The 25,116-nt window shown below is 48.5% G+C and overlaps 1 long non-coding RNA gene across 2 annotated transcripts in view; it reads right to left on the bottom strand.

Moving 5' to 3' along the window:
* LOC148777084 (uncharacterized) overlaps positions 1-25,116 on the bottom strand; it is a 173,728-nt gene that overhangs the window by 140,588 nt on the left and 8,024 nt on the right. For both annotated transcript variants that reach the window (XR_016038034.1, XR_016038033.1), the window contains exon 2: positions 12,922-13,026. This is a non-coding gene — a long non-coding RNA (uncharacterized LOC148777084). The remainder of the gene's footprint in view (positions 1-12,921; positions 13,027-25,116) is intronic.

Here is a 25,116-nt window from a genome sequence, read left to right as displayed (position 1 = left end):
GCCAAAACTGAGGCCAGATCACTTTATAATTATTCTTCTGGCTCCTGCATAATTGATGTCCCTTATGCACTTTTCATGATCTAATTTATCTATGTTCTAAACTATTTTGTAAAACCTGAGTGCCATCTGTAATGATCTATGTCCCGTTAGAAAGTCTACAAAGGATTTGCTCCCCAAGCCCTGTCGGTGGGCGTAACTCAGCTTCACTGGACAGAGGCAGAGGGGTGGAGGCCCAAGTCTAGACTGTTTCACTTAGAAAACACAATCCGGGGGCTCAGAAGGCAGGGGGATTCTCCAGAGAGGCCAGTCCTGGCACGAGAGGCAGGACGGAAGGGAGCAAAGGACTTCCTGGGGGAAGTTACAGAGCATCTGGAATTGTGATGACAACCGTAACAGTGACCGCCACTCTCCTGAGACCTAGAACCAGGTCTGTGCTAGCACTTTCTGGCACTATTTCGTTCATTCCTCACTCATGAGGTGAGGACTATCACCCTTCTCCCTTCACAGATAAGAAAACTGAGAAGGAAGTAATTTGATCAAGACCTCTTAGTGAGTAAGTGAGAAAAAAAAATGGAATTCCAATCTGAGCAGGCTGATGCGGAGCTTAGCTTCCTAACCTGTTTTCTTCTAAACTACTAGATGAGTCTAATTCCTAAAACTTGCATATCCCAGGAACCTATAAACCCTTGAGTTTCAATAACCAATCAGCAAGCCTTTTAGAATAGGGTTGCCAGATTTTGTTTAAAAAGAAAAAAAAAAAAAAAAAGACACCCAATTAAATTTGAATGAAAGGTGAACAATAAATAATTCTTCAGTATAATGATGTTCCAGACAGACATTCAATAGCCCATGCAGTATCTGGGACATACTTGTGTGGGTATATTATTTATTATTTGAAATTCTAATTTAACCGGATATCTCTATGTCACCTGGCAACATTCAGCATGTATCCAGGCCTGTGCTGGGGGTTCTGGGACCCGGAAGACTGCCCTCAGAGAACCCAGAGTGTCTAGAGAAACAAGATGGACAGCAGGACAAGCAATAAACAGGGACAAGGTCACAGTCTGATTCAAATCTGCCCAGTAGAGAGCCGAAGGTTGTCAGGGATCAGAGGCTTACAAGGGAACGGTTTTCTGGAGGAGCAGGGACCTATGCTGGCCCTGGAGAAGGGAGGAAGATGAGAAAGAATGGGAAGAAAGAGAAGCTGCCCTCCTAACACATACCTACTCCCAGAACAGGAGGCCTGTGTTTCGGCTCCTGGATGCAGCCCAAACACCTCAGGTTGGGGTCCAACCCCCAGAGCTACAAGCTTCAAAGGAGATCAAAGCTCAGCCCATCCCCCATGAGACACAGCCCCCCAGGCCTTTGCTTATCCTGTCTTCCCACCCGGAAGCCACCTGTCCTCCCCAACCCTACCTTCCTTCAGGGTCCAGCTCAGCCCTACCTTCCCTCAGAAGGCTCCACCCACACCATTCCTCAAGAGCCATCTCAGGCCTGTTGGGTTACCCTTAGAACTCTTCTCTTACGTCAAATACTTATTATGCACTTAGCACCTAGAATAAAACTTAGAACAGAGTTGGTGCTCAGTAGATGCTTACTGAATGAATGAATGAGTGAGTGGCTTTGCTCCGCGTGCTGTCTTCTATGTGTACAGCTCTCAGCAGAGGGAACACAGGGCCTGCCAGAGGAGGGGAAGTAAACACCCTCATACACTGATGTCTTTTCCCACAATGCCCACACCCAGCCCAGGTCCTGGAGTGAGAACATGCAATTCCTGTCTTCTGGAGAGAGAGAGAGATAAGATGGAGAAGAATAAAGAGAACCCTCCTACATTGTTGGTGAGAATGTAAATTGGTACAGCCACTATGGATAACAGTTGGAGATTCCTTAAAAAACTAAAAATAGAACTATTACGACCCAGAAATTCCACTCCCAGGCATAGGCTCAGAAAAAAAAACCAGTAATTCAAAAAGACATGCACCCCAATGTTCATTGCAGCACTATTTACAGTAGCCAAGACATGGAAGCAACCTAAATGTCCATCAACAGAGCAATGAATAAAGAAGATATGGTATATATATACAATGGAATACTACTCAGCCATAAAAAGGAATAAAACTGTGCCATTTGCAGGGATGTGGATGGATCTAGAGATTGTCATAGAGTGATGTAATTCAGAGAAAAAACAAATATTGTACATTAATGCCTGTATGTGGAATCCAGAAAAATGTTATAAATGAACTTACTTGTAAAAGAGAAACAGAGACACAGATGAAGAAAACAAACATATGGATACCAAGGGGAGTAGTCGGGGGATGGGGCAGACTGAGAGAGTGAGATTGACGTATATACACTATTGACATTAAATACACTATTGATATGTAGAATAGATGTATCAATACAGAGAACCAACTGTACAGCATAGGGAGCGCTACTTAATTCTCTCTGGTGACCTAAGTGGGAAGGAAATCCAAGCAAGAGAGGATATATGAATACTTGTGGCTGATTCACTTTGCTGTGCAGACGAAACTAACATGACACTGTAAAGCAACTATATTCCAATTAAAATTTTTAAAAAAGAAGGCAGGGAGAACACAGGACTGGGACCACCAGGGCCAGGCACTGGGAACCACAGGCTCTGCTCCAGCTTCCGACCACGGCTTGCTCTAGGACTTGGACATGCCACACGCCCCTCTTTGCTTCTGTCTCCTTAGCTAGAAAATAGGCCATGGCACATCGCTTGTTGCTGAGATCACACAATCACTGGGATGGTGGTCCCTTCCCACCATTCACCCACACAGGCCTGGGTGCTTGGGACCTGAGGCCTGGTCCTTGGCAAGTTCCTCTCCTGCTGGCAGCCTCCCCAGCCCAGACTCGCCCCGGCCCTTGACGGTGATGAAGTCCTTCTCATGCACCAGCCACAGAGCCCTGCCCCCATCTGTGCTTCTCCAAGTCCAGCCTCCCTGAGCGGAGGCCAAATAAAGATGGATATTCTCTCTCTCCCAGCAAGCACAGCACCTCAGTCAATCTCTCGGCACTCGAACCACGCTTGTTGTTCTTGTGCAGAATTCCACAGATGCTTATAAACACTTCCATTACTTCTGAAGTTTTATTTATGGTTTTTGTTAAGCCTTTACTCTGAAATTTGCCATTTTAAACACTCCCTGACTGAGTAAGATTTATACGGTTTCTTCACACAGAAGCTACCTGTAATGGACAGAGCCAAAATCAATTCAGAGGGCCTCAAGAGCAGCTGACAACTCATTTTTATGGAGAGAGAGTTTTCTCAGGAATAGGAGAGAAAGCATTAAGATCTCAGAAACGTCCGCTTCCCAAGAGGCTGACGACACAAAGCCTCTCTACGTCTCCTGTGGAAACAACAGTGCCTATCTCCTCCAGGTGGAGGGGGGTCCCCTCCCCCTCAGTGGGCTCAGAATGCTCAGGGGAGCGCAAGCTGCCACGGAACCCAGTGATTCGATGGAGGCCAAGAACCAGAAGTGGCAGGAAGTCAGCTGTGACACAAGTTTATTTCTCGTTCCAAAACACTCATCTGGAATACTGTGAAATTTCCCAACTATGGGATATCAGTTACCATCACGTCATTTGTTGGCATGGGGGTGATTTTATAGCTGGAATTAGGCCCTGGATTACAGTCTTGTGTTTTCAGTCCACAGGCAGCCACAATGCCTTGTCTAAAAGTCCAGTGCACTGTACGTGGAAATTGAAAATGAATTCCTAGGCTACAGGAGTTTCAGAAAAGGGGCTGGGATCTACTGCTTCCCCCGTTTGTAGTAAAAGCTGGCAAAGCTTTTCTTACTCCTCAGATGTTTCCCTCTACTGGTATTTCTAAACATATGTTGTACTTTCTTCACAGCCATATCATTTTGACTTTTTTTTTACAGTGTTCTGGGAAGGGAATGGAAGCTGAAATGGGAACCCAGGGCTCTGCCGTCCTCCGCTCTGGGGGTGGAGCAATGCTGTCCCATCCCTCCTCCTGGTTCAGCCAAGGGTCTCCTTGCCCACACCATTTCTGTGGGAAAAGGTTTTAGTCCCCTGGTACTCCCACCTTTCTGTTTAAGCCATGTGCCTGGACACCTGGACTGAGCTTCCTGCAATAGTGAACCCCCCAGTCCATTGAAGAGTGACATGGCCTCACTGGATGCAAGAGATAGGATCAACAGGCAGAGCCCTTAAAGCCTTTAGAGAAGAAAATCAAATTGTCATCTTTGTACTTTTCAGTACTTGGAACAATTTTCTTTTTTTTTCAAAACTAATAATAGTTTTATAAGAGCATCTTCCTTATTATTTGTTTGCATCCCTCCCCCACACTACTGGCTTCCCTGGTAGCTCAGTGGTAAAGAACCCGCCTGCCAATGCAGGAGACATAAGAGAGACAGGTTCAATCCCTGGATCGGAAGATCCCCTGGAGGAGGGCATTGCAACCCACTCCAGTATTCTTTCCTGGAGAATCCCATGGACAGAGGAGCCTGGCGAGCTACAGACAATGGGGTCGCAGGGTCGAACTGAGTGTATGTTATACTGTTACACCCACACTCTCATGTTTTCAAATGAAAAAAAAAAAGAAAGAAGCTACAACACTTTCACTTTTTCTACAAGAATGCTTAAGAGATTTTAACAAAATTGAAATAAAATTCCCATCTGAAAGGAACCTCACCCTCATTTTTTCAGGCCTTGTTAAATAAGTTAGGAAATATCTTCCTTTGAAGATCAATGGTACAGAGATGACTTTGAACTCTTAACAACAGGCATTAGCAAGATAATGTTAGGTTTTGTTAAGAATGAAAAGAATTTACCAATTTTCTTCCAGCAACTCTCTGGATTCTGCAAGGAACTAATCTCTAGATAATTGTTCAATGATTCCTCCGGTCCATTCAGAAATGTTTAGAGTAGAGGGAACAGAAGTTCCTTAAGAGACCTGTTTCCAAATGACTGAGCCCTGTAGCCTGGCAAGAAGACACAGCTCTGAAAAAAGCAAAATCCCAGAGAGCCTGGGTGTACTAGTCCACCGTCGCAACACACCAGACTGGGTGATTTTACTGAGAAGTTACTTCCCACAGCTCTGGAGGCCAGAAGTCCAAGATCAAGGCTCTGGTGATTCAGTTTTTTCCTGACTCGCAGATGGCCTCACCTAGTCCTGTCCTCCATGGGCCTTTCCTCAGTGTGTGTACACAGACAGCAGGAGCTCTCCAGAGTCCCTTCTAATAAGGACACTAATCCTATCAGACCAGGACCCCACCCTTATGACTCCACTTAACATTAACTACCTCCTTGGAGGCCCCATCTTCAAATACAGTCCTGTGAGTATTAGGGTTTCAACATGCAAATTTCACAGGGACACAAACACTTAGTTCATAACACTGAGTTCCTAACGCTTAGTTCATAACAATTTGGTTCTACACTTCTCAGGAAATCCCTTCTTCAAGCCCCATTTCCAGCACCCACTGGGTGGTCCAAACCTTCTCTGTATCCCCTGCCTCTGGTCTCTCTCCCCTTCCCTGGTACACTCTTCGTGAGCCCCCAGATTCCACAGGCTTCTTTCTAACACACCCCTCTGAGTCGTTTCCCTGCTCAAACACCCTAGTGGATTCCCTGCTCTGTGCAGAATTAGGTCCATAATTCAGACAATCAGTAAACTCATTGATTAAAAATTTAAAGTCAGATGGACCAACGTGCAAGTTCTGACTCTGACCTTTAGTAGCTGTGTGATCTTGAATATTTTACTTAATGCCTCTGACCCTCGGGTTCATTTTCTGTAAAATGGGAGAAATAACAGCTACCACTTCATCAGGTTCTGATGGAGACAACGAGAGGGATTGTGGGAAGTGCTTAAAGAATGCCTGGCACTTAAAGCTCAACAAAACATTAGCCCTGGTTGTCATTATACGCCATCAGCCCCTCGGTGATCTCATCTCATCTCGTGGCTTTAACACTATCTACAAGCCAACGGCTCCTAAATTTACACCTCCAGCACAGTCCCTCTCCAGAACTCTCCTGCACATCTCCATGCAGACGTCCACAGACATCTCGAGTCTGTCACGCCTAAACCAGCTCCTGATCCAACCCCAACCTGCTCCACCCACAGCCGTCTCAAACCCGATCACTGAGACCGAAACTGTGGCTTCGCCCTGGAGTCTTCCTGTCTCTCACAACCACACTCAGTCTGTTCAGAAATCGTCCGTGTCAAGAACAGAGCCGCGTGCCTCCACTTCCCCAGCCCAGGTCACCATCGCTGCAGCGGCTTCCCAGGTCTCCCAGCAGGTCTCCCTGCCCCCAGGGAGGTTGTTTTGGTCGGGTTTGCACACAACACACAGAATGACACTTTCAAACAGCAATCGCATCGCCTCTCTCCTCCACTCCAAGTCCGCAGAGGCCCCCACATCACTGAGGCTGAAGTCCAAAGCCCTGCTCTGGCCTCAAGGCCCCCAGTGACTCTCTAATCTTCTCTCCTACCACTGTCCCCCACCCACCCTGCGGAGGCCACAGGGGCCTCCTGCTGCTCCTCACACGTCAGCTCTCCTGCCCCAGGCTCTGATGCCTAGAATGCTCTTCCCCAAATATCCCCCTGGCTGACTCCTCACATTCCTCTCACATTACCAAAATGTCATCTTCTCAAAGAGGCCGCCTTTGCAACCCTGGTCAAAATTCCCCAAACACACACACACGCACACCGCTGGGGTCCCCACTCTCTACTCATTCTTCCCCCCTCCCACGTACCTCTTCCTAACACAGTGTATGTAATACTTTTCTGTTTTATTTCTTCGGTTACTGTCTTATGCCAGAGGGAGTGCCACATATCTGTTTTGCTCACAGTTGCACATCCACCCCCTGGCAGAGTGTGCAGCACATTGCAATCACTCAGTAAGGAACGTCAGCTGAATGAAGCCTCAGCCAGCGAAAAGTGAAAGTTAGTCACACAGTCATGTTCAGCTCTGCAGTCTCATGGACTGTGGCCTGCCCAGTTCCTCTCTCCTTGGAATTCCTTGGAGTGGGTTGACATTTCCTTCTCCAGGGGATCTTCCCATCCCAGGGATTGAAGCTGGGTCTCCTGCATTGCAGGCAGATTCTTTACCAACTGAGCCACTTACTCAGCCAGCAACTCACACATTTACTCAATAAACGCCCACTGAGCATCTTCAAAGCCCATTAGAGCCTCAACCTTTCCAGCCACTTTCAGAACATTCCTCCACAGCACCTCTTATCAAGTGACTCCTGTCTCCCTGTCTACATCCCTATGTTTTGGACAGACTTTCCCTAGAGCCTTACCCACCCATCTCTACGTGTGGAAATCCCATCCATCCTCCAAGAGCCAGCCCATCTCTTTCGTGAAGCCCTTGCAGCCAGTGGGGGTACTTGCCCTGAGTTTCTTGTCCTTGGGCTGTTCAACAGCTTTCCTCTGCCCATATCCCCATCCCACTGAGCACCATCATAGATTGTGACCTGTCCCCTATTCCCTGCTAACCTCTGAGATCCCCAATGTTGGAACCACATTTGCTGGAACCTCTCAGTCTTGCCTGCTGTGCCAGAAAAACTGAGGCGTGCACTAGCAGGCATCTGGATCAGCCCATAAATGAAGAAGTCAAAAGTCAGCCCTAGTTTTGGAGAGTCAGCTAATTCGGCCCTCTGAGACAAGAGTGACATGGAATGATGCAATTACCTTCCTCTGGCCTGGCTCCCAGCCCCATCAGCAGCCCCAGAAGGAATAAGCTGCCTCTCCTGGAGATGAGTCTCCATCACACCAACCCAAGTGCAGGCCCCTCCCCTGCCACAGTGATGTGCAGCCCTCCCCTTGCTTCTGCCCCCACCCTGGCCCCACCAAGATCGCCCCTCCATTACCTTGGAGGAAAATCCCCAACAGGACTCTGGGCACTTCAGAAAACAAAAATGATACATTTGGTACACATGTGGGGTCTTCATGGCACCACACACTAGTTCAGCTGGATTTTATCCTTGCTATGTTGTTCAATTCCTTGCTCCAAAGAAGGATAGGGCATCCTCATGTATATGATCAAAAACACCCTCCATTCCTGCCCTGAGACCTCATTCTGTGGGAAACCAGCTGACACATCACCTGTACATGCTAGAGCTCAAGTGTCCCCCAAGGTGGCTTTCTCATCCATACATGTCCATTTAGGAATGAAAAGAAAAAAACACCTGTGTTTCCAACACCTTGTCTGGCTGTCGTCCCATTCTTAGCAGGGAACTAATGGCACCAAGGTTGAGAGAGAAGGAGAGACCTCTGCTTTAACCCCATTTCTGCTCCTTTCGCTTATCTTCCTGGAGGGGAACACAGTGGAAGTCATGGAAAGTCAAAGGAGCAGGATTACGTTAAATCAGACCTCCCTCCCCAAGTCAACACTGATCCCACGGCTCAAAGCAGCAATCCAAGTTTTATTTGCTCATAAACGTTAATGGGACTGAACCTCAGAGAAAGGAACAGGAAAAGTCAAATGCTAGAGAGCAAAGGGTCCCGTAAAACACAGGCGTGGGGCAGGGTGGAGAAGGTCGGGGGAGTGGGGAGGGGGCTCCAAATTCTCCCTCTACACAGGGACTGTCTTTGCCAGCTTGGGGACTGGATCTGGGTAACTCTTCTAATTTCTTAAAATTCTACACTTTTCTTGAGGTAGCAAAAAAACACTTAAAATAAGAGAGATGGCTTTAATGGCCCAACCTTTGCCAAACAGCAGAGCGACACAGCGCCTGCCAGCAGGCTCTTCTCCCAGACCGACCTAAGACCTGGGGAGGGACCCCATGTCACAGCAGGGCCAGGACACCCTAGAGAACTGAGAGACCTCAATCTCAGCCCTGCCTTCTCAGTAACAACCCAAGTGATTTTAGGAAAATTCATATGACCTTTCTTGGCCTCTGCTTTGTCATCTCTAACGCAGGGCACATCTCTTCTGCCAGAGGAAGGGATCTGGGACCATGTGATTAATGAGAGTGTCTGTGATTAATGAGCGTGTATTATGAGCCAGGCCTGGGCTAAATGCTTTGTACACACTAACTTATTCAATTCTTTCAACAATCCTATGAGATAGGTATTATGATCCCATCTTACAGGCTGAGAACCTGAGACTTAGACAGCCTTGGCCCTGATCTGAGGTCTCACAATTAGAAGGTAGCAGAGCTGGGAACAAAACCCAAATCCATATTAAGTGCTTTTAAAGACATAGGTGCAGAATTGATGCTTCTGAACTGTGGTGTTGGAGAAGACTCTTGAGAGTCCCTTAGACTGAGAGGAGATCCAACCAGTCCATCCTAAAGCAGATCAGTCATGAATATTCATTGGAAGGACTGATGCTGAAGCTGAAACTCCAATACTTTGGCCACCTGATATGTAGAGCTGACTCATTTGAAAAGACCCTGCTGCCGGGAAAGATTGAGGGCAGGAGGAGAAGGCGACAACAGAGGATGAGATGGTTGGATGGTATCACCAACTCAATGAACATGGGTTTGGGTGGACTCCGGGAGTTGGTGATGGACAGGGAGGCCTGGCATGCTGCAGTTTATGGGGTCACAAAGAGTTGGACACGACTGAGTGACTGAACTGAACTGACTGAAAGACATAGGCTATCAGACCTGATTCCATGCAGAGCCGGGCCCAGGCCTGGCACACAGTAGATGCTTAAGCAAAGCCTATTCAATTGAATTGAAGTCTACTTCCTCGGACTTTCGTGCCAGAGCAGCAGCCTTTCAGAGGCCCTTTCCCCTGTACAGGCTAGAAGCAGCCCTGGGTCTGTTTTTCTCCACTACAGGGAAAAGAACCCCTGGAGAGAAGAAGTTATTTCTGACCAGGTGGTGCAGTGGTGAAGAACCTGCCTGCCAGTGCAGGAGACATAAGAAACACAGGTTCAATCCCTGGGTCTGAAAGATCCCCTGGAGAAGGAAATGGCAGCCCACTCCAGTATTCTTGCCTGGAGAATCCCATGGACAGAGGAGCCTGGCAAGCTACAGTCCATGGGGTCATAAAGAACTGGATATGACTGAAGTGACTTGGCACAGCACAGCACATAGCTCTGTATCCAGGTTTTAACTGAGAGAAGGGAAAAGAGCATATTTTCTTTCCTAAATTCTTCTCTTATTTGAATATTGGATTTCCATGTTGTTGGGGTTGGAGAAGCCCGGTTCCCCGGAGGAATTCCCCGAGAAGCCATCTGCTCTTGTGCTTCTGAGACACCTTGGCAGAGGGAAATGCAGGATGCTAATCAATCATCTGAGGGGGCTGCTCACTCTCTCCCTGGGAGATGGGTAAGCATGTAGCCCTGAGCAGGAGGGCTATGCCATCAAAGGTACACAGATTCAGGCCCTGCACATGCTCTGGCCACTCCGGGGTCAACTCTGCAGGAGTCAGGTCAGGTCTGTCCAAGCCAGAGGCCAGGGCAGTGGAGAGCCAGAACTGAAGGCCAGGCAAGGCCTTAGAGAGGCTGACACTGTGTATCAGAAATGCCAGGGGGCTGCGGCCATGTCTGAGCTCAGAGCAGACCCCAAGGCAGACACATCCCAAACAGGGATGCAGACATAAACCTGTGAGGATGCCAAACAGGAGTCAAGTCACAGAGCTATCTTCAGAGGGCAGCTCAGAAATGTGGCTGGCCAATGCTACCCTGACTCTTAGTTTCAGTTGCCCCAACTCCAGCACTGGGGGGCAGGAAAGCTGTGTGGCTGAGCCCCAACAGAACACACCCGTGGGGGGCTCTTGAAATAAAATCTTCCCTTCTGGGACAACCACTGGGTCTAATGTGCCTCACTAGGAATCAAGGCAACACTGGGAACAAACATACGAATAGACAATCAAACTTGCAAGTAGATTCTTATCACCTAAGCCATGACAAGCCCCAGGGCATCTGGTCTACCACAAAGTTTTATCAGTGGAGAAAGCCAAGACCTGAGAGGGACAAGTACTTGTCCAGGGACAAACTACAAACCCCACAGTCCAGGACTCCAATCCCACATTTGCTGGAATCAGCTACAGGTCAGCAGGGCCCACCTTGAGCAGCCTGCAGGGATGAGGTGGGAGAAGGTGGCCACTCTGAGCCATTCCTGACACCTATCAAGGGAGCCCCAACCTCTGGAGTGGTTCCTGCTTTCTCTGTGTGTCCTCTGCTCCTCTCTCCAAGCTCGGGGGGCTTCTGTCACATGTTCAGACTGCCCCTGGACCTCAACAAAAGGATTTTCAAATCTGGAAGAATGCCCTTTAACATATATGCAAAACCAGACAGTCAGCACAGCCTGGGTCCTGAGCTGCTGCAGAGGAGAGGAGTGCAGCAGATGGAGTGTTTCTGCTCACATCCCGTTCTCCATGGAGTGGCCTGGGCCCAGGTGAGCTGCATTTGTCCGTGAAGGTGAGCACACAGGCAACCTTTGGGCCAAATGCTTCAGCTGAACCAGAAAGTGTGAACCAAGAAGCAATCAGTCTGCAAACTCAGGCTGCCAGAGGGGCTGACCGAGCGGTCGGAGTGAACAGATGTGCTGTGCTCTGGCTCTAGTGGGCCTGCTCCTAAATCAAATGATAAACGCCCTTCCTAAGCTTCACCATGGGAGGAAATCTGAGAGTGTGTGGGTCCATGAGGTAGTTAGCATGAGAATATAGAGTAATCAGAGGGCCCAAAGCTGTGGAGAGAGAACAGGAGACTTGCACAGGACTTTAATAGCCTTCCTGTAGCAAAAGGGATATGTAGTCAAATGAGTTTAGAAAACACAGGATTAAGGAACATTAAAGTTGGTGATGGACAGGGAGGCCTGGCGTGCTGTGATTCATGGGGTCGCGGAGAGTCGGACACGACTGAGCTACTGAACTGAACTGAACTGAACTGAAAGACATTTTGAGGGACTTCTCAGAGCCTTTGGCATGCTACTGTTAATTGGGAATCTCCAAGAAGGAAGCATAGGATGGGGCATCCCCAAAGATTATTCAGCAGGCCATAGGCAGTTTCACAGGGCATCTTCCAGGACTGGTACCCACTAGGACCTTCTGAAATGGAGTGATGTCTAGAGGACATTTCAGAAAGAGACACAAAGTTCACAGGAGTTAAATCTCTGTGAGGTCTTTTCTATGAGGCCTAAATCTCCACCTGGGAACCAACAGTGAGCAAGGGAAGGTCACTACCAAGCCTGGTGCCCACCTGGACACATGGTGTGTGAAGGTAGGTACACAGGGGAGGGGTCCCAGGGTCCTCTCAGGGAGTCATAGGGCTCCCAACCACTGAAGACCCTGGCATGCCCCTGAGTGCCTGAGGATCCTGCCCTGTGCACCCATCTTTCCATCCCTAGTCCCCATCCTTCTCTTCTGCCACCAACTCCTTCCTGCCCCCAGCCACTTTCCAATGTCTCTTATCTGTCTCTCAGATAAGCACATAAGCCTCTTTTACAACCACAGAGAAAAATCCTTGCCACCAGATTCCCATGCGAAGCCAAAACTTTGAGGAATCTTAGGAGTTAACAGCACCTGTCCCCAGATCCATTAAAGACCAGACTGCGTTGAGCCCAGGACTCCTTGGTCCCCTTCATGACCTTTCCTCCTCTCACCCTTCCTAGGAGTCAGTCTCAACCCCATCCTCGCCAGGGCCAGGCACCTGGTTTCCAATTTCCATCACTGAGTCCCACATCTCGGCCTTCAGTCCTCTCTGTCCCCAAAGCCCATCTCATCCCTCGAGCAGTGCTGTGCTTCCTAAGTCTGCCCCAAGGTCAAGTGGTCTCCCCACAGACTCTCAGAAAACCTGTGGAATCTCATCCTCCAGGACTCAGAGCACCCACAGAGGCCCAGATGCCAAAATTGCTCCCCAGTACACGCTTGTCATCCAGGGACGGTGCTGGCCCCAAAGCCCTTCCTTCACACAGAGACCCAACACCACCGGAGCTGAACCAAAGCCAGTGGCAGCCAGTGGTCTCAGGCCCACAACTCACTTTGTCAAGCTCTCCTCTCACCCGCAGGCCTGCTCCCCACACCGCTGCTTGTCGGATTTCCTCCACCTGGGAGACAGGGTCCTTCATGGGTTTCTCCTCACCAGGCTGAAAAGAAGTAAAGCCTATTTTAACTCAGGTACTTTTGGGATTCTAAAAATGGGGTTCATAATGTTATGATCTTTAAAATTCAGCTAATCCAGCCACCCCATTTTCCCATAACAGCAAACTCAAGCCGAGGTGATGGAGGAGGACAACAGCGGGGTGGGGCAAGGGCAGGGGAGGGAATGTGCAGAGGGAAGTTTTTAAAATGCTAGATTTTGTTACTGCGAACACACGAACCATTCTCATGAGTGTGGTTCCTGGGCATGGCTTTATGTCAACTCAGTGAGACTAGGTTTAGAGAGAAAACTTCCAAAACGATCACACAAACCGGCATTTATGCGGGGAAAGCAGGAGAGAAACGACTCAAACCAGGTGTAGGAGTGGGGCTCAGGGAGCCGCCAGGGCTAGAGACTGACACCCACAGGCAGGGCCTCCACATACCTCTCTGAGCTCGTGTCAGGTGAGCAGATCTGTCTTCCCAGAAGTGCAACCCCTTCTGCCCAGGCACAGGGCTCTGACACAGGTCTTGGACTCCCACAGGGACCCAGAGACACCTGGTGTCAGGGCCAGGGAGGCACCAGGTCTCCCCTCCCACCCTGGTTATGTGCTGTATGCACACTTTTAATGATCTCACTTCATCCCAAAAGCTATGACAAACCTTGACAGAATATTATAAAGCGGAGATATCACTTTGCAGACAAAGTTCTATATAGTAAAATCTATGGTTTTTCTGGTAGTCAGACTTCCAGGGTGGCTCAGACGGTAAAGTGTCTGCTTACAATGTGGGAGACCTGGGTTCTGTCCCTGGGTTGGGAAGATCCTCTGGAGAAGGAAATGGCAACCCACTCCAGTACTCTTGCCTAGAAAATCCCATGGATGGAAGAGACTGGTAGGCTACAGTCCAGGGGGTCGCAAAAAGTCGGACATGATTGAGCGACTTCACTTTCACTTTCATGCATGGATGTGAGAGTTGGACTATAAACAAGGCTGAGAGCTAAAGAATTGATGCTCTCAAACTGTGGAGATGACTGGAGAGCCTGGAGAAGACTCAGGAGTCCCTTGGACTGCAAGGAGATCAAACCAGTCAATCCTAAAGAAAAGCAACCCTGAATATTCATTGGAAGGACTGATACTGAAGCTGAAGCTCCAATACTTTGGCCACCTGATGCCAAGAACTGATTCATTGGAGAAGACCCTGATGCTGGGAACAATTGAGGACAGGAGGAGAAAGGGGTGACAGGGGATGAGATGGTTAGATGGCATCATCAACTCAGTGGACAGGAGTTTGAGCAAACTCTGGGAGATGGTGAAGGACAGGGAAGCCTGGCATGCTGCAGTCCAGGGGGTCGCAAAGAGTTGGACACGACTGAGCGACTGAACAACAAAAACATCCCAGGTGATGTTGCTGGGCGGTCCTCCCCTAGCCAGCCTGCCTAGCTGCCCTGACCTTGACAACCACAGCATAGCTGAGAGGACACACAGGCACACAATTCACTTATGCTGCCTGCATTTTCTTGGATAGCCCCACATGGGACATTGTAACAAGGTCCAGGACAGAGACATGACAGGTGCTAAGAACCAGCTCCTCAACAGCACCTGGGCCACTTAGCAAGGAGGAAAGGAGCCGCTGAGGTTTTGCAGAGTTCGTCCCATGCCCAGCACCCTGAGTGCCCTCTCATGTGTACACAGCCTGCCAGGGGAAACCGGTGACATGTGTAAAGTAGGCTGAGGGTCCCTATCCACAAGCACGCACAGGTCATACAGAGGTCATGGGCCACCAGAGGTCAGTGAGGGTCATTAGGCAAAAGAGAATTAGGGACAGGAGTCCACAAAGCAGATTATCTTTGGAAAGGATGGCGTTGAGAATGGGTTGTCCCAAGTGGGAGAGCAGTGAAAGCCAGGGTGCGGAGGTGGAGGTGCTGACAGGGGGCAGGAGCCCGAGAATGCAGTGCAGGAAACTGGGAGCCCAGCCCTTCCCCAAGCCCAAAGTGAATAGGGGGCCTTCGCCTCCTCCTCCCACTGCAAGCCCCTCAGCTGGTATTTTCTCCTTCTCCTCCCTGAGAAAGTATTTCCCTTTTTCAAAACGACTACCTTGCAGCACTTTCTTGAGGGGCTCTTAATGGCTTTTGAAATATAAGCCTGGGGCTGCAAACGCTGCCTGGCCAATTTGCTGGAACGCTTCACCTCCCCAGAAATTTCCTCTAAAATGACTTTCCTTCTTCCACCACAAACAGACCCTTTGGAGCAATGGGCCTTTTAATCAACAATTATCAGAAGTTTTAAAAGTCACTTTTAAAAGGCTGTCACGGTGAGCCCGCTCAGCTATTTTCTCTGTTCCCGAGGGACTGCCTGGTGGTGGTGGGAAGCATTTGCCAGTGCGTGGCGGGTGGGTGGGAACAGCCTTCATCCATCACCCAGCGACAGGCCCCTGGTGCCTGGGGGGCTCCTCCCAGCCCACATCTGCAGCCTGGGCAGCACAGGCATGATTTATCACAGGTGAGTTGTCGCCTGCGCCCCGTCGGGTTTATCTGTTTACTGGCTGCTTCTCCTCTTACTGACCTCCAAGTGCTCTGTTTCTTGGGTTTCTCTGGCCTGGTCTCCTTCAACCCCACACACAGGCACCCATGGCCAGTACTTCACTCACCATCTCTGGGCTTGGGTCTCCAGCCCAGATGCAAATATCCAACTGTCTCTCCAATATCTCCTCCAACTCAAAATGTCCAAGACAGAACACATGTGCTTGCATTTATTTCCTCCAAATCAGCTTCCTCTGAGCCTCCTGCACCTCCGCCAATGGCAACGCCATCCATCCAAGCTGCAATATTGCAACCAGCCTTATTCTTCTCTTTCTCCTCATTGCCACATCCTATCCAATGCCACCCATGGGTTTGTATGAATTTACCTTCAAATTACATCCTGAATCCAGTACTTGGTGCCACCTGCACTGTTAACAGCCTCTTCCAAGCACCCCCATCTCTTCCTACCCAATAGCCCAAACTCCTGCTCTGCTTCAACTGCAGCCAGGGAGGCCATCCTGCAGTGAGTGTAATTAAAGCAGTGTGCCCACCCCACTTCCAGCCCAGCCTTGACTTGAGAGATTCAAGTGAAGTTAAGGGAATGCCCTCCTCCCTGCCAGTCAGTTTTGGGGTGTGGTTCAGTTGCTAAGTCATGTCCGACTCTTTATGACCCCATGGACTGCAGCACACCAGGCTTCCCTGTCCTTCACCATCTCCCAGAGTTTGCTCAAACTCATGTCCATGGAGTTGGTGATTCTATCCAACCGTCTCATCCTCTGTCACCCCCTTCTCCTCCTGCCCCCAATCTTCCCCAGCATCAGGGTCTTTTCCAATGACTCAGCTCTTCACATCAGGTGGCCAAAGTATTGGAGCTTAGCTTCAGCATCAGTCCTCCCAATGCATATTCAGGACTGATCTCCTTTAGGATGGACTGGCTGGATCTCCTTGCAGTCCAAGGGACTCTCAAGAGTCTTCTCCAGCACCACAGTTCAAAAGCATCGATTCTTCAGTGCTCAGCTTTCTTTCCAGAATGCAGCCATCCTTCAGCTATCACATTAACATCCCCGTCTCACAGACCCTCCCTGCCCCAGAGCCAGGTTGGTCTCATGACCCCATGCGTCCCCCTTGGAGAATGCATCCCACCACCCCTGAGTGACGTCCTCACCACCTGGACAATGTTTCTGTTTTCTTGTTTGTTTCACCTTGCTGACTTCCCTGCTGGTCTTTCAGTTTGGTGAGGGCCAGAACTGGGCTTGTTTTACGGATCCCTGGGCCTTTCACCCAGTAGGTTCTCAGTAAATACTGACTGAATAAATGCATAATCCTGCGATTTCTAAGTAGGAGATTGCCAGAGCCAAGAGATCAAAATGGATGGAAAGATGAGAAAGGGAGAGCATTTAGACCCTTCCTGAGTGGGAACATTTCACTGTAAAACCTGTGTAGCTGAAAAGCCTTGTTCTTCTCAAACAAGGTGTTCAGGGAAAATATGGCATTTAAAAATAAGTCCATGGCACAGGTCGGAGGTGGGAGAGAGAGGTTGAAGAGGGAGGGGACATACGTACACTTATGGCTGATCCATGTTGATATATGGCAGAAACCAACACAATATTGTAATTATCCTTTAATTAAAAATAAATAAGAAAAAAATCCATGGCAAATGCAATGTTATTGAGGGGAGTAAGGAGCTTTGCAACACCCCATGGAGAAGTCCAGCTGCTGGACAGTCACACATGCTGGACACTTGCCAGCTCTCCCAGAGCTGGGGAAGGGTCTGGCTGGATACTCAGGTACATGCAAGATGATGTTGACCAAGCTGAGGGCTCTCAAAGGGCATTCATTCTCTGCCCAGAGTCACCATCACCCCAGCCTAGGCTTCTTCCTGTTCTCTTTAGTTCTAGAATCATGCTGCATTCACTGCAACTTTTATTCCTTGGGGAACTATCCCTCCAGCTTTCCATGTGTTTCCTGTGAAGCTGTCCATCACAGTTCCCCTCCCCCAGCCCCAGTCACTGGCCACAGATGTGGGCAGGTGTGCCAAACCAAAACACAGTACACATCTCTCTAAACATAGTAATTGGTCCAGGTGGACACCTGACCTGTCAAGCTAAATTATTTTCAGGTTTATGTACCCATATGTGGAGAGGAAACTTACCTTCCATTGACTCACCAAGCTAGGATCAATGAGACCTGAAGATGCTAGTAACTCTTCCCTGACTATATGAAGGAGGCCCAGTGCAGCAGGAGAGAACAAGATCCATACTTGAATGAACATCAAGGAGAGTAGAGCCAAGAGAGGGAGAAGGTAGGGGAGAGAGAATAATTTCTGCTGCTGAATCTCGCCTTGCCTGAAGGCAGATACCCCTGAACTACTCAGTGACATGAGTCAAAAAATGTCCTTTTTGGCTCACATAGTTTTGCCCATTATTTACAATCAAGAATTTAGATGAATATAGTTCTGATCACTGGAAGCTCCCAAGACTGACTCCAGCATGCATCAACAAACTTGCCTCTTCCAATGCCAAGCCAAGCATCTAAGATTATAGTCTGAGAGGAAGACCTGGCCATGCCTGGCCAGTAGGCAGAAGAAGAGAAACTCCAGTTGAGTTCAGGCTCCATGCCTCAACCCTCTTTTTTCTCTACCTTGGATTTTGGAAACTCAACACAAGTGCCATGGTTTCCACTTCCCAGACCCAGGAGCACTTTCTGGAGTTCCAGTCCCTCTCTCCTTCTCACTTGGAAGTAAATCTTCTGAAAGCCCACCCCTCACCTTACGCAGAAATGTGGTCTTTCTGGGCAGAATAGAAATGCCCCTCTGAATGGTGCTCCCACCCACACTTCATTCTTTCAGTAAATGTGTGTTTAGCTCCTACTCTGTGCCAGGTACTGTGCTAGGCTTTGGGGCTGAAAAGACCCTTGTGCCAAATTGTCTATTGCCTACACAGTATCACTGTGACTCCCATACTCTCTCCTGAGTCACACGAGAACCCCAGAGTCCCTTGTCCACAGGGCTGCAGTTAGATTCTGCCAGTGAGAGCCACTCATGTGAAGAAGCCTGGAAAGTTAAGGGGAGGTAGAAGCATGCTTTTCTGGTAGAAGCTGGGAGAAGCTTCTGGTGATCGAGGTTTTGTTGACAGCTTACAGGTCTCCTTTGAGAATCTCCTACTTCCATGGTATAGACGGTTGAGAGCATTATCTACAGCTTTCTGTGAGATTCTTATACTTTCAGATTTTCTGAATGAGACCTTTCTGACCTTTGTTTCCCTCTACTCCAAGATTCCCTGGAGAAGGGTAAGGCTACCCACTCCAGTACTCTGGTCTGGAGAATTCCATAGACTGTATAGTCCATGGGGTCTCGAAGAGTCAGACACAACTGTGCAACTTTCACTTTCACTCCGTGTGAGTCCCTAAATTCCTATAGTCAACCACTTTTTGCTCAACATGCCTAATGCAATTCCTGCTTCCCTTTTCCCTAAAAGACCTTGCCTTCATCCTAGGAGAGGGCAGCAAGACCAGAAGGCTGCTCCATAGCCACCCAGATCAACCCAGATGAAGAGTTGGGTTATCCTGTCTCTGTTGAGAAAAGCCCTTGTCTCTCAAGCCTTGCCTGGCCACCTTGTCCTCAGGGCCTGCTGGACACTAGACCATGGGTCTTGTGTAGTACCTACTACATCATAGTCATCAGTTCAGTCAAGGGTTATATGGCCATTGAAAACATGGATCACACCAGATGAATATCCGTTCCGTTCAGTCGCTTAGTGGTGTCCGACTCTTTGTGACCCCATGGACTGTAGCCTACCAGGCTTCTCCGTCCATGGGATTCTCCAGGCAAGAATACTGGAGTGGGTTACCATCTCCTTCTCCAGGGGATCTTCCCGACCCAGGGATCGAACCCAGGTCTCCCGCATTGGAGGCAGACGCTTTAACCTCTGAGCCACCAGGGAAGCCCAGATGAATATAAATGACCTTAAACTAGTGGGTATACTGTGGTTGAAAACACACACACACATGCATACATAAACACACCTCCTTCCCCTAGACACTAAAAGGGGACGATACAACAATCCATAACAGGAATAAAACAGTCTGACCCCTGATTAACTGCCCATCCATGTGATATCTAGAAAGGGGGAATCACTGGGGCCACCCCAGTACCCCACTGTTATCTGTGAGCAGCCCTCTTGGACAGGGGCTTCCCAACTCTTTCCTGACTCTCAGGACTGCTCCTGTTGGGACCCACTTCATGATGCTCAATGAAAAGAAAATAAAGTATAAAGAGTTCATTAGATTTCTCAGGTCTTCCTGAAGTGTGTGCTGAAATTAGCCCACCCAGTACTGTGGGTGCAGTGCTTTCCTGACCTCTCTTTGTATGAATAGCTGTCCCATTTCCAGGATGCCCTGTGTCCTATGCTCCACTCAGTTCTCCCAGCAGACCCGAGACTTCCTAGGCACTATTATCTGAGTACTGTTCTGAGTTCTATAAGAAACATTCCAAGATTCCCCTGGTGGACCAGGGGTTAAGAGTCCATACTTCCACTGCAGGAGGCATGGATTTGATCCCTGGAAGGAGAACTAAGATTCCCTGTGCAGCACAGTTGCAAAAAAAAAAAAAAATTCAGTCATGTGGAGGCTGTGGGTACAGCCCTTCTTCAACCCTCAGTTCCCCACCAGATTTCTTAGCTCAAAGTCTCTACTCTGAATCTCAACATTGTCATCTCCAAGAGGCAGAATGTGCAAACCAAGTTAACATCCCCATGGGGACAGGAGCCAGGCTCCCCCACATCCATCCCCCAGTAAGAAAGTCCCTTCCAGGTCACCAAGTTGCCTACATTCCTGTGTATGTTACATAGCCTAATGAAACTTGCTGGAATCCCCCCAGCCAATATTGCTAACTTTTCTTTTATCTTCTGTTCTAAAAACCTGTCAAACTCATCATCTCTGCCCCACAAAACAAATTTATTTTTTGAGTCATGTAAGAAAAAATTGATGTTGAAATGCTGCGAGGGCAGAGGCTTTTGTCTTGGTGTCAGGCGTCTGTGAAATCTAATGGAGCCATTCTCTGACAACATTATCTGTGTTTGGCTAATTTGGTGGAGCAGACAACGTCCTCTATTGAGCAGGAAGAATAGCATGCAAAGTCCTAGAAAAGCAGAGAGTTGGCCCATCGTGGATAATTTGCTTCCACTATTCATCCTGCAGATAGGCACTCAATTACAGAGACGTTCATAGGTAAATTTCCATTCATCCTTTTATCACCTCCACACATTCATTTCATCAATGAAATAGTCATTTGCAAAATAGCCTGAAACAGAGATGTATGTCAGTAAACAAAAGGGCAGGTTTCCCTGTCACAGGATATTTTGTCCTGATTCTTTTTCTTCCACCCTTCAGAAAGCTCTGTGGCTAATTCACTCCTTTGGTCCACTCTTGGCAACTTTTGGTCCTATTAATACAACTCAGACTGATTCTCAAATGACCCATAGCAATAGTAAACCTTTCCTAAGTTCCATGTTCCAAGGCCTTGTCCCTGGACTGAGGCTAGCTGGAGGGAATAGGAAGCACCCCTGTCCCTAGGGAACCCAATTAAATCGAGGCTCAGCCCAAGCAATGGGTCCCAGAACTGACAGGTGGTCTGCCAAGGGTGGCCATGCAAGACAGGGACAGCGGCCCTTGGTGGCAGCAGGCCTGGTTCACTGCCCAGAGGTTTGGGCACCTGAATGCCCCAGGACCACTGAGAGAACTGGCCAGGAGTTAGTTCAGTATATTTACTGAGCTCCAACTGTATACAAGGTCTGATACTAAGCAGCGTAGGAGCAAGGATGAGTCAGCCAGGATCCCAGCTTCCAAGAAGCTGTCATACAGGAAGATGTCAAGACAAGGAACTGTCACCTCTGCCACAAACTCAGGTTAAAAGCAGAGACATCAATCTGCCAACAAAGGTCTGTATAGTAAAAGCTATGATTTTTCCAGTAGTCATGTATGGATGTGAGGATTGGACCATAAAGGCTAAGCACCAAAGAACTGATATTTTTGAACTGTGGTGCTGGAGAAAACTCTTGAGAGTCCCCTGGACAATAGGAGATCAAACCAGTCAAGCCTAAAGGAAATCATCCCTGAATATTCATTGAGAGGACTGACACTGAAGCTCCAATACTTTGGCCACGTGATGCCAAGAGCCGACTCATTGGAAAATGATGCTAGGAAAGATTGAAAGCAGGAGGAGAAGGAGACGACAGAGGACGAAATGGTTGGATGGCATCATCGACTCAATGTACATGAGTCTGAGCAAACTCCAGGAGATAGTGAAGGACAGGGAATCCTGGCGTGCTGCAGTTCATGGGGCTCATAAAGAGCTGGACACAACTTAGTGACTGAACAACAACAGGCTAAAACTGGGACTTGGACCCTGGAAGGTTTTTCTCCCAAGATGAAGCACTACTTGTAGGATCCATGCCAAGGGACTGGTTCAAGAAAATCCTGGCCAGCTCTGTGATGAGCAGCACACAGCCACACAGCAGGGTCACAAAGAGCCTCCAACATTCAGGGTTAGTGAAGTCAAGTGTGATGGTTAATTTTGTGTGTCACCTTGACTAGACCACGGGACCCAGATAGTCAAACACTATTCTAGATGTTTTATGAAAGTATTTTCTAGATGAGATTAACATTTAAATCACTGAACTCTGTGTAAAGCAGATTACCCTCCATGACATGTGTGGGCCTCATTATATCAAATGAAGACCTGAAAACAAAGAGACTTGTTCAGTCACTGAATCATATCTGACTCTCTGTGACACCATGGACTGTAGCACGTCAAGCTTTCCTGTCCCTCACTATCCTCAGAGTTTGTTCAAACTCATGTCCATTGAGTCAGTGATGCCATCCAACCATCTCATCCTCTCTCACCCCCTTCTCCTCCTGCCCCCAATCTTTCCCAGCATCAGGGTCTTTTCCAATGAGTCGGTTCTTGATATCAGGTGGCCAAAGTATTGTAGCTTCAGCATCAGTCCTTCCAGTGAATATTCAAGGTTGATTTCCTTTAGGATGGACTAGTTTGATCTCCTTGTTGTCCAAGGGACCCTCAAGAGTCTTCTCTAGCACCACAATTCGAAAGCATCAATTCTTTGGTGCTCAGCCTTCTTTATGGTCCAACTCTCACATCTGTATATGACTACTGGAAAAACAATAACTTTGACCATAGGGACTTTTGTCAGCAAAGTGATGTCTCTGCTTTTTAATATACTAAGTTTGTCTGAGACTTGAGTTCCCCTGAAAAGAGGCAATTCTGCCAGCCGACAGCCTCTGGACTTGAACTACACTACTGACGCTCCCCAGGTCTCCAGTCTGCCAGCGTCTCCTGCGTATGTGGACTTGCCAGCCTCCACAGTCACGGAAGCCAGCCAGCTCCTTAAAATAATTATCTAGGAACTGAGCTGATCTCCCTCACCTAATACAAATTCCACTGTAATAGCCTCCTTGAATAGAATCAGCTTTCCCTCTTTAAAAATATATAATAAACAATTCGATTGATGGATACATACATCCTGTTGATTCTGTTTCTCTGGAGAACTCTGACCAGTAACATTACGTAGCAGAAACCCACACATTTTGTGGCATGTGTGGAAACCACCTACCCAGCCTGCTTCTGGACAGGGAGGAGACTCACACCCCACTCAGAAAGTGCCAAGGTTTCCAACATGGGTGAGGAAGGGAGGCAGAGCTGCAGATGAAACCCAGACTTGGGAGGAGAACAGTTGTTTCCCCATTTGCAGAGGCTTCAGCAACATCCACACCCACCTGTCTCATCTAACCAGGGGGCGGGGGCGGGGCCTGGACCACTGAGTAACTCTCAGGCTCTGCTGTCATTCTCAGGCCTCAGAGCTGCTCCGAGAGAAAGCAGAGAGCACTATCTTGAGGCCACAGCATGGGTCCCAGGAAGGCACGTGCCTCGCCTTGGCTCCCAATATGGATGAAGTACCTAGTGAGGAAATCGCAGGCACCCACCTGGACAGCACCAGCCTTCTCACTTCCTCCCCTCTTCTGACCCAGAGAGAAACTGGCTTCTGGGTGCTGCTGGGTGGGCCAAAGCAAGAGGATTAACTTATGTTACAATTATGCTTCCCCATCACTGGGGAGTCATGAAGTAAATATTTCTTTTCCCAAGGCAGGACTTGGAACAACCTGGGTGAGGGCACCCACTGTCAATGAATGGGAAGACAAGTACCCAGGTGACCCTCCAGGCAGATGTTACCTGAAGGAGCCCCATCCCTGCAGAGCCCTTCCAGAGGAGGGCAGACACCAAGGCTCACAGCTGAGAAGCCTTTTGAGGGCACTTTGAGCCACAGTAAAGAATCTGCCTACAATGCAGGAGACCTGGATTCAATCCCTGGGTCAGGAAGATCTCCTGCAGAAGGGAATGGCTACCCACTCCAGTATTCTTGCCTGGAGAATCCCATGGACAGAGGAGGCTGGCGGGCTACAGTTCATGCAGTCGCAAAGAGTTGGCACAACTGAGTTACTAACACTTTCACTTTGGGAACGTTTCAGGTGTAGCCTGTCAATCACACTCTTGCTTTGTGACTATGCATAAACATCATGAATATTCATGAGCATCCCATCAGCCTTGCAACAATAACACCATTCTCTTTTGTTGTTAAACAGCCTCTTTATGTCCAGTGGTCTGCTGGGTCAGCGAAGATGCTGAGAAGGAAACATGCATCTCCTCTCTCTGTACTTCAGTCTCCCAACAGCAGGACAGGGCTAATGCTTACTTATTTACTTTATTGTAGATAAAATTTGAGATGCTCAGCACCTTTTGGCGGAAAGCTGCTGCATTCCAAATGCAAGTATAACCTCATGAGCACCGTTCACCTTCCCCCACTATATAGATGGAGACTGTGTTCAAATCTCATTTCTGTAAATAGAAATCTACTTCAGAAAGTTTTTCTTAAAAATCATTCATTTTTGACTGGCTTGCATAGAGTCAAGAGGGCTCTTCACACTTTAAATGGAAGACAAATGCAATAATCAAAGAGGATGTTCTACAAACAGACACTTGAACGAACTGAGGGATGCTCAGAATTTACAGATGCAGGTCACCCTGCTCCTCTCTCTTAGAACTCTGTTCCTTCGCTTTCCACCAGCTGACTGTTGCCTCTGAAAGTCGTGCGGACACTCTGTAACCGTAAAAGAGCTACAGACTGGTGAATGGGCAGTTCAAGCAATCCAGTGGAAAGTAGAGGCCTTCAGTAAACAGGTACAGCGAGAAGGAAAGCCACAGGGCTGCCTCCGTGGACAGAGGGTCAGGTCCTCTCACTGCAAAATCCGGATGAAACTAAGGGAGGCCCTAGACACATTTAGACAGCATCTGCATACAGCACATGAGCCCACCTTGTCCCGAGATGGAAAGATGGCATCTTCTCACGGGCTCTGGATGGTAACTTCTGGGAGAAACTTCTCCAACTCCACCCAGAACCCTGCCCACCCCCAGTCCCACCCCAGACTTCCTGCACTTCAGGTACTGCCTTCTCACCGCACATTTCCCCTCTGCTGTGTCTCCACCCACCAGACACTTTGAACTCCT

This window comes from Moschus berezovskii, chromosome 8 (genome assembly GCF_049115385.1).
Source record: "Moschus berezovskii isolate FMDL1 chromosome 8, NW_MosBer_1.0, whole genome shotgun sequence".
Taxonomy (NCBI): domain Eukaryota; kingdom Metazoa; phylum Chordata; class Mammalia; order Artiodactyla; family Moschidae; genus Moschus; species Moschus berezovskii.
The sequence above is the reverse complement of the archived record's forward strand: the minus strand, read 5'-3'. Positions and strand labels throughout refer to the sequence as shown.